The following is a 14,729-nucleotide window of genomic DNA, read 5'->3' as shown; positions in this document are numbered from 1 at the left end:
CGCCGCGGCCGCCGCCGAGAGGGGGAGCCGGAAGTCGGCGCGGGCGCCCCTCGGCCCCGGCGCGCGCGGTGACCTTGGCAAGCCGGGCAACGTCTCGGAGTCTCGCTTGCCGGGACTGCGAAATGGGGATGACCGTGGTGTGCCTTTCCGTAAGCGCAGCCTTCGACGGCGCTTCTGTTTACCCCGGCGCACTCGCTGTTTCCTCCTCTTGGCGTGGGATTTCGGAGGTAGCAAGGGGATGGATAAGTGAAATTTTCCCGTAGGGCTAGGGTTTGGTCCCCTTGCTAGGAGTTTGCTGAAAGGACCTAGGAGGGGGAGCCGCGGTGTTGACTGGACGATCGGGAGGTGGGACTGGTTAATGGTCAGCCTCAGAACTCGAGCCGCCCTCTGGTCTCTCGGAAGAGAACCGGAGAAACCGGACACCAGGGTCCCTCGTCCTTACTACCCTGCTGTGGGTTTTGTTTTGTTTTGTTTGTTTTGCTTCTTTCTAAAGCAGTCCCCCTGCCCCCCCCCCCCCCATGGTCTAGACACTGCCTCGGCTGACGATGTTAGAGGGAGACGGAGGCTTCGACAATAAAGCCTGTGTATGTGACAAGGACAGTCCACGGTGCTGTGGCTGCAGAGTTTGGTGGGGAGGAAAACTTTAAGCTGGGAAATCTTTTAGCCTTTCGTGCTTGGCTCTCCTCGTTCACTGTAGAGGCGTTGAAGAGGCAGGTGTCCTTGTGGAGAAGGTGACATTTTTTTTCTTCGGAGAGGGCGAATTTTTAATGTCGAGTATGGTGATGGTGAGTGAAGGGTTCTTGAGTGAGTCGCAGTCCCAGCACCCTCTGTTGATGCCAAGAGTAATCTCTGGGGCGATGATTTGTGAGGGCTGAGGCTTACACTTCGGTGATTAAGAAATCGTCAGGTGTCTGTGTAAAACTGCTGCGGTGGAGCTTACTGTTCTGTTGAAGGGATGGATAGCAAGGGTTAAATTTGTTGGAGGGTTGTCTCTTCTTCTGGAATTGGTTGGAGGTTAGGCTCAAAAAAAAAAAAAAGTTGGCCAAAGGGGCCTCTCAGCTTGCTTCACAGAAGCTATGATGTAGTAGGAAGGGGGTCAGATTTCTTCATGTTGAGAATAATGTGAAAAGAAAGTATTTGCTTGGGTCTTTTGGCTCTTGAACTAGAAATAGTTTTGGGTGAAAGGTAGCAGTGGGGTTTGATTCATCTTAAGAAATGGGCATTCCTTGAACTGTTTGTCATAAACTAGATGCAGTTGGGAAGTGTTTCCATTTGATGGCCCGTACTTTGTGGAAAGGTCTGATTTGGTTCTGTGAACCAGCATCTAAAATGTTTTCCCTCCGTTTCTTATTTACACTTCATGCTTTGGGCACAGTGGATCAAAAAGAGGGCCTGCATAGGGAAATACATGGTTTGGAGAGAAAATGGAGGGGGTGTTGCTTATAAGAACAGGTGTTTGGTTTGATTTTTGTAGACATGTTTGCACTGCATATTTGTTGCATTTATTTAAGTCACAGGGGAGTTTGAGTTTTAAGGTGTAAAACTGGAATTTGACATAGTTTGTGGTTAATCTCTTCCACATTTCTTTCTGAGAAAATCTGTAGGATTGTGTCTATTAAATCGCTTTTTGTGTGGTTTAAGCCAAGGGAGTATTTTAGATTCTGCATTTTTGGGTAAGTGGTTTTATTGAAAAAAGTGCTTGATGGAACTAATGGTGATTGTCCCACTTACGCTGGGATTATATAGACAATGCCTTTTCCTCCCTTTTTCTGCCAACATTTGTTTTTCTTTCTCCCTCAATTCTAGGGTTTCATTTCTAGAAATCTGGGCTGGAAACAGAAGCAGCAGTTTGTATAATCCCAAGAATTTGCTTATGCCAGGAAGCCGTAAGGGTAGCACGAAGTGGGTGTGATATAAAGATACTGCTACTACTTAAGACATTTAACTGTTGAGGGAGTCTAGGGTCAAATTCAATTTTTGTTGAATTTCCTGTTTTGTGTGTATGTGTTAATCTTTTGGTGGGCAGAGGATTGGGTTGCTATGGTGCTAACTGGTATATATTATGAAAGCGCTGGCAACACTTCATGCTTTTACTCTATAGGGACTTGTGGTAAACAAGCCTAAATAATTTAAAGATGTTCTCAGGATGGAATGTTCTTAGCATGTACTCTTGATCCTGCTAATCCAATGATTGGTCTACACCGGGACTGAATGTTGAGTAAGTGATGAGATGAGGGTGGGGTAGAGGTGCTGAAAGGCGGGGCGTGGGGGAGAGGATATTGGACTTTCCTTAAAAATCTTTTCTCTGTTGGGTTGTTTATCACGATGCAGTTTCTAATTGTTTTTCAAAGACATTTCAGCTCTCTCTTCTCTGTTGTCATCAATTTTATATATCTTCTCTTAGAGACTACTTCTGCTCCTTACTTGGTCTTTCCTGCCTTATACTGCAGGGGCTCCACATTGTTTGATGTCATGTGTCATATCTTTTGGAGTTCATTGGCTTTAAACCCTATAACCTAATATAGCTTTCCTTTTAGGGCAAGTACTGGAGGTCAGTATAAGCGCATGCTACCTCTAAGTCTAGGGGCATGGAAGGATGCTCATTATTATCTTGGTAGTGATTTTTCCTTTCTGCATTCTCACAGGAATTCTCAGAGGACCATCAATTGCTTTCCTGGCAGAGGTCCAGAACCATGTGGTGGTCTCCTTTTTACATTTCCTGCAAATATCAGGCACAGACGGGAGTGTGGGATTGGGTGAAAATTCATGCGTTCCAGGACTTGAATAGAGTCTGGGCTGCAGAGCATACAAATTTCTCCCCACCATATACAACTGTCGTACCCACTGGGGCAAACTAGACCTTCGGAAAGGACTTCTTTGTTGCTTCTTTCCCAGGTTAGCCACTAGTTTAGCCTTTGGTCATTGGTCACTGAGAATGGGCCCCGTGCGTCTGGCCTCTTTTCTTACCTAAGGTCTAATCATTTCAAGCCTTTCTTCTCCATTCTTTTATAGTTTAGGTCGTCTTAGTGCCTTTCTCTCAACCTTTGGGGGAGAGGTCATAAAATGGTCTCAAGGCATCCGGGTACTGTTCTTGGATGCTTAGTTTAAGGAGGTGCAGGGAGTTTTCTATAGTTCTGGACAATGCTTGATGGGCATACAGTATTTGGATTATAGATACTTGGAATACAGAGAAATAGTTATTTTATATTTCTGCAGGATATGTGGTTGAAAAAGAGAAATTATTACAAAACACTGACACCAACATACAAATCCAATTCAGAGGTGCAAGTAGAGTGGGCTGTTGTCTCCATGCTTCCTCCCCCATACCCCCATCTGCAACACAGTATTTTTGAGGCTCCTTGAAGTGACAGGCTTTGAGCAAAGCTTAGTATAGTTATCATATTTTGAAGATAAATAGCTTATGCCAAAACAGAAGCTATAGTCACTTGAGTTTTGTAAGAACTTGAAATTAATCACCCTCCAGTCACCCTCATCTTAGATAGATTTGATCTGATCTCTCCCATGGATGTTTCAGTGTGGAGAGCTGGGGAGTTTAGCTTTACTGAGACATCCTGGACCTGACCATTGGGGACAGATTAGGTGTAAAATACACCTAATTAACAGGAACCGAATTCTAATATCCCTGGGGTATCTACCATTTCCAGAGTGACACTTTAATTTTGCCCTTTTAGCTTATACTTTAGAGGCAAGTTTTAGGTTTCTTTTGGAAGTACGTGTTTGGCTTCAGACGAGGGGCAGGGGTGGGGGTGATGTCCTGCCTCGTCCAGATACTTAGTAGATGTAACCTTGGGCTTGTTATATAACCACACTGAATCTCAGGTTTTCATGTGTAAAATTGGAATAAGGTACTTACCCTCATATTATTGTGGTCTTTCAATTAACTTATTAAATAACAAAATATGACCGGCATAATGATTGGCACAAAGTGAGACTTTAATAATGGGTTTTTTTTATGCTAACATAACCTAAACACATTGCTATCTAATCCATCACCAAATTCTGATTCTTTCCTCTGCAGTTTCTTGGATTTCCCCCTTTATTTCTGGTTCTTCAATCTGGTCCTTCTGTCATTTTGCACATGGAGTGATGAGAGTCACGTTGGCTCTGTGGGCCTGAGTTTCTGTATCATTAAAGCAGCGTATTGGCCTGATTTCACATTTTTTTCCTGGTGCTAAATTCTGTGATTTGTAGGTTTATAGCTGTTTGCCTGTGTGCATTTGCCTAACTCGTCCTACACAGAAATGCTTAAAAAGTTCCTTTCCAAAATGGTTTTTGATGTTATTGTTTGTAGCAGAGACTTTCTGTGGACAAATTTATCAAATGCAAATAATTTAAACTGTTCTTGAATTTCTCATTCCAGAAAATTTGTTACAGATGGCACATGCAGAAATCTTTGTAAACTCTAAAGTGCTACACCAGCGAAGAAAGTGTTATAATTACCTGTAGATATCATTTTCTGTATTTAAATTGTGTTTCCTTTCCTTTTATCTCTTGACCTTCAAAAACATGGTCAAAGTCGGTATGTTCTCTAGAAAGCATGTTTTTATAACTCCCGTAGCATCAATTACTCAGTTTTTTATATAATAAATTTCTTATTTCTTTTCCTCCTTTTTTGAAAGAAATCATTTTTTAAATTGTACATTAAATTTGTTTTTTTTAAAGTAGGTTGGAAAGTCCTTGAGATGGCATAAACCACACCATTTAGAGTAAAGGGGTCTTAATAGTAAGTTACCCACAACCTCCTTAATATTACAGATGAGAAGACTAAGACCAGACAAACAGTAGTTTTCATGGGTCACATACTTAGTGGTTTTACTTAGGTACGAATCCACGTATTTGACTTCTAGTCTTCTTTATGAGAGATTTTGTTTTGTTTTGTTTTTTAGTATTTGAAGGTTATTAGAAAGAGATTTTAAATTTAAGAATTTTAGTAAGCTTTTAAGTAATGTGTAAGCTAGGTGGAAAGGAGTATTTTTATTTTTTGGCCAAAAATTGACTGCTGAATATACCAATAAAATATTAATCAGGAATTACTTAAGGCTGCTCTCTCAAAAACTATAAAAGTACCTGGAGAGAGAGGTCTGCTTTTCTTGTTTGTCCCTCATTTAGTCAGCAAATATTTATTGAGCGCTGTCTCTAGGCACACTGCACTCCGGTTGATTCTATATGTTGTATTTTATAAATGAGGAGACAAGGCTCAGGATGGTTAAGATTCACAGCTCATAGGTATTAGGGATGACGTTTGAATCCAGGGTCTTCTGACTTGAAATCACAGGCATACCTTGAAAGCGGCTTGTCTCTAACATGTTAGCCACAGTTGGTCACATTGTAGCCGCCTTTTCCTTTCTGGGCTTTCTCTGTTCCTTACATGGGCAGTGGGGACTCCTGTGATCTCATTGCTTTCTGATGACCCAGGTGCCCATATATACCAGTTACTTCATGATAGTGTCTCTTTAAGATGTTCATGCTGTTTCTGATCTCACCTTTGTACTTTAGTAATGTTGATTCTTTGGTGCTTCTGTCTAGTTAAGCTTATCTTTGAATGGTTGGTTTTGGATTCTTAGCAATAAAATTCTGCCTCTCAAGTTTCGTTAGCATTTAAATAGCTAAAGCCCAGGCTTTTTTTTTTTTTTTTCTTCTCCTAATTTGGAATAAATTGCTTGGTCATTCTGTTTCCACTTGTACTTTGAATGGTCGATCTTATTCTGATAGCTTTAATATATTACATCTTAAATTTTTAGTTTGCCTATGTGGTTAAAATATTTACATGCTTTTATTATCAAACATAGATTTGATTGTTTAATGGAAGATATTCTCTGTGAGTGTATATGTGTGTATATAAAGATATCATACTGTATTTGATCAGATAGTCGAAGGATGAAATGTCCTTGCTTTTTGAAAGCACCTGTGCATGTAATACGGGCTTTACTTTGGTGAGTTCGTTTGGAGGAAGCTAGGGGAAAGTTACTCGTTCTGCAAAGTCTCATGCCTCCCTCTCCATTCCAGGGGGTACAGGAAGTCTGTAATTGAATTTCTAAGTAGCCACTCAATCATTCATTCAAGACGTAGTTATATAAGTACCTACTTTGTTCAAGGTGCTGTGTTGTTAAAAGATAGGGAAGTAAATGATAAGATACAGATCCTGTTCTTAAGGAGATTATGACCTAAAAGAGGTGATAAGACGAACACACAAATACCTATAATGCTGATTGAATGTGGTGAGCGCTGTGAGAGAGGTATGAACTTGGAGGACTCAGGAGACCGAGCAGTTCCTCTCATTTGAGAGAGATCAGGGTAGGTCTCACGGAGGGTGCAGGGTGGCCCAGAGCATTGCAGGCAGGGGACGATCTGTATATGAGGGAGGGTGAGGAGAGCAGTATAGTAAGGACGATTAAATAGCAAAGATGGAAGGACGGAAAAGGTTGGGATTACTTAGGAGTAACGAAGGCGGAGAGTGCAAGGAGGAGTGCGGCACCAGCTGAAGTGGGAGGTGGAACCAGCTGCTGTAGGTGCAGCAGCCCGCCGGTGCAGGGCTCTAATGGAGGGGGGTGCTGGGGAGCAGGGAAGTATGTAGATCTGGAAGAGATCTATGAGAAATGTCAGTTTTCCAAATTTACATAGATTTTTTTTGGCAGGTTTTACACCCCAAATTTTATATTTTCATAGTTTTTGAAATGATTCCATATGTAAGGCTTACCACACTGGGAACTTATTCACTCATTTTTATGTATATTTGAGAACAGATTACGTGTTTTTTTGATAGAAGTTAGTACAAAATCTTTTTCACTGGCTTATACTTTTTTTTTTTTAAGCAGTAGCTGTTTTTTTAAACAGTGTATTATCATTTGGCATTTATGCAGCGGACTTGTTTTTTAAGTGTAAAAATGTCATCTCCTTGTATAAATATAAGTATATTTCGCTGCTTAAGTGAGGTTGGTCATGGAAGTTGAAAGTCCCTGGCTCTCAATATAGTTCGTGATTTATTTTACTGATTTATTTATGCCCTGCCATGTTCCAAAAAGGATTTAAGGCAGGATATGTCATGAAGAGTCTTGGACCTTGTTCTAGCCTTGTCTATTATTTGACTGAACTGCTAGCCAACATAACACTGAGGGAACAGTGTTGAAGACAACTGGTGTCACAGAATGTGCTGTGGTTGTATCTTTTGCCAAACTGGTAGTAATTCAGAGACGGAGACAATATAATTAGAGTACCTTTAAAGATAATGCCTTTAAACTTTGATAGCCTGTAAGGGAATTGGCTGGAGGGCACTGGTGGAGTAGGCATGTTTAGAACAATGGTCTCCACCATAGAGTTTACAGAAAATTATCCGGGGAAATGGGAGGAAGATTAGAGGTCTCTAAGGAAATTTCTTTCAGTCTCTTGTGATATTTTACAGTTTATAGGGGCCTGGGTAACTGGATTTTCAAATTTGTTTTTTTACTTTTTATTATTTTTTTTAATGTTTATTTATTTTTGAGACACACACACACACACACACACACACACACAGGGAGACAGAGAACTGGGAAGGGGCAAAGAGAGGAGAGGACACAATCCGAAATAGGCTCCAGGCTCTGAGCTGTCAGCACAGAGCCTGATGCGGGGCTCGAACCCACAAGCCATGAGATCATGACCTGAGCCGAAGTTGGACGCTTAACTGACTGAGCCACGCAGGTGTCTGTCAAGTTTGTTATTTTAAACAGTAGACTCTTAACATACTTGGTATTGCAGTAGGGCGTCACCATGCTGATCTTTTGTAAAATATTTTGTAGAGGTTGATTGGTCATCTTAAGGCAAAGGTCTTAAGAATTTTCTAACTTAAAGGTGACTTACTCATTTTTCTTTCACAAAAATACCGATTTTCCAAATTTGCTGACATTTTCTGTGACAAGTGGCTGTGAGTAGTATGCTGCCTAGCAAATATTTATAAAAAATAAACATACTTTATCTGTCCTTTTGGGATGCTGGTGAGTTCATAACAGTGCCTCAAAAAGTAACTACCATTCAGAACAAAATAAAATTCAGTGTTATGGACAGAGGTTATTGAAAATGAACATTTGGAATGATTTTCATCTTTATTGAGTTTAATTGCTAAAAATGACATGTGGAGCTTTAAGAGTATTTTTATATGTACATTTGAACTTGGAAACAAAATTTTCTAACCTGTTTTGAAAACTTGTAAAATTAGGCATTTAAATTTTTTAATGTTTATTTTTGAGAGAGATAGAGAGCGCGCGCACAGGAGTGGGTGAGGAGCAGAGAGAGAGGGAAACCCAGAATCTGAAGCAGGCTCCAGGCTCTGATGGATCAGCATAGAGCCCCATTTGGGGCTTGAACCTCCCGTCAGTGAGGTCATGACCTGAGTTGAAGTACGATGCTTAACCGACTGAGCTACGCAGGTGCCCTAAAATTAGGCATTTTAGTGGTTTTGTGCCTGTCTGCTGAAAATATAAAAAAGCAATACCATTTGATTTATTAGGAAGAACAACTGATTGTCTTCAGGAAGTATAGAAATGCACTAGCTGAACTTTAGCAAAAACCTTTGCATAAATGGTGAATGGGATTGAAGATTGAATCTTATTTCATGTTTTATTCAGTGCAGCAAGTGATGCAAACTCTTTCATTTGGTTTTATCCATCGTTGTGAAATATATTTTTCAGCTATGATAGCCATTAAAACTAAATAAAAGAGTTATTTATTATAAAAATGAACTGAAATTTAAAACCAGACTTCAAATAGCCATATTGTAAAAATGTGAAAGCAAAATTAAAAAATAACAAACCATGCTCAGTCACATTACTCTCATCAAAAATAGTGGTATTAATAATAGTGTTTATTAGGAGTAGCACAAAACTGTGTCATCAGTAAGATAAATGCCTTAGAATTGTTTATTTTATTATAACAAATGTTATTTGTTAAATTTCCATTTTTGTGTGTGCTTCACAAGGTACATAATTTATTGGTCTGGTGTGCACTGTGTTATAAGTTGTAAATAAACATACATATATGATTCCCTATTCAAAACCTTTTAAACTGTGGGGTATATGATAAAACATGGTTATTAGTGTTTTCTAGCAAAGGTTCTTAATTAAGAAACCTTGCATGCAATTCATTGATTTACAGTCTCTAATACTGTGAAATTATATGCAAAATTTTGTGAGTCTGTGCATTTCTCCGGAGAGGGGGTCCATAACTTTTACCAAATTCCGAAAAGGGTTCACAACCTCTGCGAGGGTTAAGAAGCTCTGTTGCTAAGGACTGGGACCTCAATAACTCCATTCATCTAGTCACACCTTCTTGCCAAGTTTAATGGATATATCTGATGTCATTACTCAAGCCCGCAGTATGACTGGATTTGCAGTCTGTTTTTCCATTTTGCAATAGATGTGATTGCATTGCCTTTGGCCTTTACAGATGTTTGAGTTCTGTTTGTTGCACAACTACCTGGTCTTCATCACTTAGCGGCTCTTATATATAATTTCCCACCTCGATCCCCCTAAGCCCCAATAAAGAAGAGAGGACCTTTTGTAGGAGTGTGGAGATGGGAATGCATGTATGTATGGAAGAGCCCGGTATCAATTCACGTGCGGGGAGACCCTGCTGGGGAGGCTAGAATTCACAGTTGCTGTGTTTTTAAACTCTTTCTTTCTAGCATTTGAATCTCAGCTTTCTAGAGTCCCTAGGGTCTGACTTGACATATGCTAAAAACACTTTCCAAGTTTTATCAGCTGCTTAGATCTGTTCCTTTTTTTTCCCTCTCTGTCTTCGTTCTAACCTAGGCCTAATTATTGCGATGGTATCCAAGGTGGTCTCACTGTCCCCAGTGAGTTCCTTCTTAAGTCTGTCCTAAATTTTGTTTTGGAGAGATCATCCTAATTTTTTTTTTCATTGTGTTGTTCGCTTAAAAACCTTCAATGGCTCCTCATTACTGTCAAGATGAAATTGTTACTTAGCCTGGCATTTAAAGCTTTCCAGTGTCTGGCACCAACCTGCATTTCTGGTCTCATTTTCCACTATTCTCCCCTAGTAAACTGAAATAAATTGTCAGTTTACTGTCCCTTAAACATTCCTTAGGCTTCTCTGTTTCCACTCCTTTACATATTCCTTTCCCTGGAATGTTCTCCATTATCCTACCCTGTATTTCTTAAAATTCTACCGATGCTTTAAAGCTCAGCTCAGATTCCACCTTGCTTGTTAATTGTTTCGAATATGAAATTTGAAAGTAATCTCTCCCTTATATGAACTCTTTTCATATTTATTTTCCTTATTATTCATTTGATACTTTATTGCCTTGTACTGTGTGGAATTTTTTGTTTTCATGTGTCCTATCTCCCAAATTAGGGTATGAGAATGGCAGAAGGGGATTATATTTTATATTTTGTCCTCTGCAATGTCTTACATAGATAATAAAATATTTGACAAATCATATCTATTAAACGTAATGCTGCTTATTAATATATTTAGAGAAACAGACCTTTTTTTTTAATGTGTGCCTGGAATACTCATACATAAATATCTAGGGATTCTTTTGACTAGTTTTAGGGCATTTGGGAAATTGAATTGGAAATCGGATAATGCCCGGAGAGGACATAGTCCTACAGCAGAAGCAGCTGGCTGTCATGGCTATGTTCAGAAGTCGGGGGTAGCCCCGTGAGCCATTGTTCTCCAGTGTAGAGTTCTGCCTGCCATGGATGACAGAAAAACTTGTGTTTCTTCCTCTCTCTCTCCTTCTCCCTGCTGGAGACACAAAGTCCTTATGTCTTGGGGATTCCTATCCTTCTGTTTTGATTTCTCAGCCATTCTTCTCACTAAAATACATATTTTCATTGAATACTTGTTTGAATGGTGATATGGGGAGCCATGAAATTATTATATCTTAGGGTTTCTGCCCTTCAAGAAGATTGTAATCCCCATAAGGGAGTCTCATTTGCTTTATGTTTATTTATTTATTTTGAGAGAGAGAGAGAGAGAGAGAGAGAGAGAGAGAGAGAGAGAGAGAGAGAAATCCCAAGCAGGCTCTGCGTTGTCAACACAGAGACGCATGTGGGGCTTGAACTCCCTAATGGTGAGGTCATGACCTGAGCTGAAACCAAGAGTTAGATGCTCAATTGTCTGAGCCACCCAGGGGCCCCATCATTTGCTTTAAATCATATGTGACTTAAGAAATGATAGAAAAGGTGTCATATGGGACTACATAACCAACTAGTTAGTTGCTAACAGATACAAGGAAACTCCTGTAGCACTTATATTTTTAGCATTCACCTGAAATTTATTTATTATCATGTTTACTTATATCTGTTTCTACATAGGTCCTATTGCAGCAACCACGTTGTAAATTATAGAGGGTAGAGCATTTATTGTACTAGTTGTATGTCAGTCCCACAGTGCTTCCGTAGTACTTTACCCAAGTATCCATACATAGCACATTACTGAGGATACAGGGGGCTAGCATGGTCCGAGTAGGCTTCCTGGAGGAAGTAGGATTTGAATTAGATTTGTAGGATCTGGAATCATGCTTATAGAACAGTCTCCTGGAACATGAAAAAGGGGTTCTGTATTTAAAATAATAAAGTATGTTTGGTGCACTTTCAGGAACTTGGAGCCTCTTTGGTTACTGTGCCTTTGGCCCTGAAGTGAACCTCATCATTTCTTATGTAATCTGTTAGTCAGAAGTAGTCATGGGACAGCTACCAAAGGGGCTAGGAAATGTGTGCAGGAAGTATTTGGTGAGCAATAAATGTCTTTGCCTTACCCTTGCAGAATTGGCTTTCTTTAGAGAGGTGAATAAATACCAGAATTGGTAGGCCTTGCTTGGAGTCATCGAAGGAAAGAGGAATTGTTTTGTGTGTTAGTCTAAATGGGATTTTATTACTAAATTAATTTGTGAAAAGAAGTTGTAATGTTGAGTGGTAGACTTTGGGACAGTTAAAGGAGAAATTTTAATAATGTCTCTACTTTAGGGGTAGGTAGTATAAATTGTTTTAGTTTAGATGGTTTGCTACCATCTTTAGATGCTTGAAACAGAAAGTTATTATTTAGTTTCAGTATAACTGATCCTGTGCTTTTCTATTCTACATACACTGTTTCGCTGGTAATATTGTAGGGCGGGAAAAGTGAGAAAGGGCCTAAAGAAAGGGCTTTTTGACACTTTTGGAAACCTTTTGCTGTCCAAGGATTTCATAAAATGTCTCCTTAGAGTCCCTGGAGGTTTTCCCTCCGTCTTATCAACATACTGCTGAATAATTAAGATTTGTTTTCTCTGTTTTTCATTCATCTTTTAATTAATGCTGGATTTGAGATGGACTGTTGGGTGGTAGTTAAAGTGTTGGCCAAGGATGCAGGGGTAGGAAGCCACATTTCTTATTTATACATGAAGCGTATTTTTCTCCCAGTTTTACTTTTAAAGTCATCAACCTTGAACTTTTTTGAATTTACGCTTTCTTTATGACTGCAGTTTAATAGTATTCTCTTTTAAATTAAAAATAAGTCAGTGGGGAGCCTGGGTGGCTCAGTTGGTTGAAGGTCTGACTTCAGCTCAGGTCATGATCTCATGGTTCATGGGTTCAAGCCCTCTGCATCTGTGCTGATAGCCCAGAGCCTGGAGCCTGCTTCAGATTCTGTGTCTCTCTCTTTCTCTGCCCCTTCCCTGCTCATGCTCTGTCTCTTAAAAGTAAATAAACATTTAAAATTTAAAAAAAAATCATATATGTAAATCCTGACTATATTCTAACAACCAATTCAAAGAAATGGAAGTACATAGAGTTAAAAGGCGAAAGTCTCTGTAGTGAATTATATGGCAGCTGTTAATTTAGGCTGTCTTGTCTCTTGTCTCTCCCCACATCCCCCCTCCCAACCTCGCCCCCCTCCCCCCAGCCATTTCAGGTCACAGTGTTTTTCCCAGTGACCAAGGGATGGGCATGTGACGTAGCTGGATCTGATCTGTCATAGTTTCTTTGGACACAGTGATTGCTGCAGAATGGCTATATGACCAATACAGGTTCAGAGCCTTTCCTTGAGATTGAAAATCGGATGTTGGACAAGGGACAGGCTCATTGCATTGGAGTTGCTGAACTGAGAGTGTGCCTGGCCACATGAGGGAAGCCTGTCTACCCTAGGGGAGAGTGGAGCCAGCATACAGGGTGCAGCAGAACTGGCTGAGATGGGCTCTGTCTCTCACGCATGCTCCCAAGGCATAATCACACACATCTCACATGCATGAGCAGGGGAGTCATTGGAGGCTCTGGATCCTCTTGAACCTTAAATAGATCCACCCTATATTTCCCAGTTAAATGAGCTAATCAGTTGCCTAACTGCTGGTGCTAGTTTGAATCAGGTTTTTGTCTCTTGGAACTGAAAGAGATCTGATTAATTCAAACCCCCTTTGGCATCTGTCCCTCTTTCTTCCCTAGGATCACACTTTCTGAATTATTATAGTCCTAAAAAATTTTTTTAGTGTTTTTTTTTTTTATTTTTTAGAGAGAGAGCGACAGAATACGAGTGAGGGAGGGGTAGAAAGGGAGGGAGAACAGAATCTGAAGCAGGCTCCAGGCTCTGAACAGTCAGCACAGAGCCCGATGCCGGGCTGGAGGTCATGAACCACGAGATCATGACCTGAGCGGAAGTCAGATGCTTAACCGACTGAGCCACCCAGGCGCCTCTTGTTATAGACCTTCTAAACTTAATATCATGGGAATTCTTTTATTTTGGAATATGAAGGAGCCATTTTATCTTTTCATAAAATGCTGTATGATATTAATTAGATGTATATTCTCTCTTTTGATGGACATATAGATTTGAGTTTCTTGCTGTGGCAAACTTTGTTTTGGTAAGCATCCAAGTTTGTACTTGTGTTTGCACATTTATGAGAACATACTTATGGAATTCATGGTTATGCACATTTAAAAAATTGATGTCCCTTCAAAATGTTATCCCAAAGGCTATATCAGTTTACACTTCTACCAATAGCATATGGTAGCTGTTGCTTTCTCCCACCTTTATCAACTCTGGATATTGTCATCTTTTCTATTCGGGGCCTATTTGATGGATAAAAATGATATAATAGCATATTTGTAATTTGTAGTTCCCTGACTATTGATAAAGTTGACTATCTTAACAGATGTTTGTTGTATGGGTTTTTTTTTCTCCCATTTAAGGCTCTTAATTTATTCATGTTTTCACTTTCCTTTTGGAGTATTTGTCTTTTTTTTTTGCTTTTTTGCTTCCTTGCCATAGTGTGCTTATGCTTATGATGTAGTCGTATTTACATTAGCGAGGAACAGCCTTGGTAGGCAGCTGACCCTGCTACCTAGTTATTTTAGAAAAGAAAAGTATGAGGTATCTATTATTACAAAACCAACATCATATACATATTTTATAGATATCCCTGGACATTTAATTAGTTTGTATCTAATAACTTTACATAACTGCCCAATTCTTTTAGCTAGCTCAAGGATACATGTTTGTGAGTATTTAATTGAGGTTAATTTTATGACTGAGAGATGAGTGTTGGGAAACTCTTGTTATGAGAATTTTCCAGTTCAAAATCATTGAGAGTACATTGAATGGTATGGAACTTTCAGGGTCAAAATCATTGAGAGTACACTGAATGGTATGGAACTTTCAGGCTCAACTGACCAGTTTGTCCATTGGTGCAGAATCAGAACCACTTTGAGAGGAAATTTTGGCCCTATAAGAAAATAGTTTCT

At 39.7% G+C, this 14,729-nt stretch overlaps 1 protein-coding gene across 1 annotated transcript in view; it reads left to right on the top strand.

Annotated features, from left to right (window-relative positions):
- The first annotated feature begins 207 nt into the window (after nucleotides 1–207).
- The window catches only part of NCOA1 (nuclear receptor coactivator 1), a 236,954-nt gene continuing 222,432 nt past the window's right edge, over nucleotides 208–14,729 (top strand). The window contains exon 1 of the mRNA XM_029938200.1: nucleotides 208–227. The gene's annotated coding sequence lies outside the window, so the exon portion shown is untranslated. The remainder of the gene's footprint in view (nucleotides 228–14,729) is intronic.

Source organism: Suricata suricatta, chromosome 4 (genome assembly GCF_006229205.1).
Source record: "Suricata suricatta isolate VVHF042 chromosome 4, meerkat_22Aug2017_6uvM2_HiC, whole genome shotgun sequence".
NCBI lineage: Eukaryota > Metazoa > Chordata > Mammalia > Carnivora > Herpestidae > Suricata > Suricata suricatta.
The sequence above is the reverse complement of the archived record's forward strand: the minus strand, read 5'-3'. Positions and strand labels throughout refer to the sequence as shown.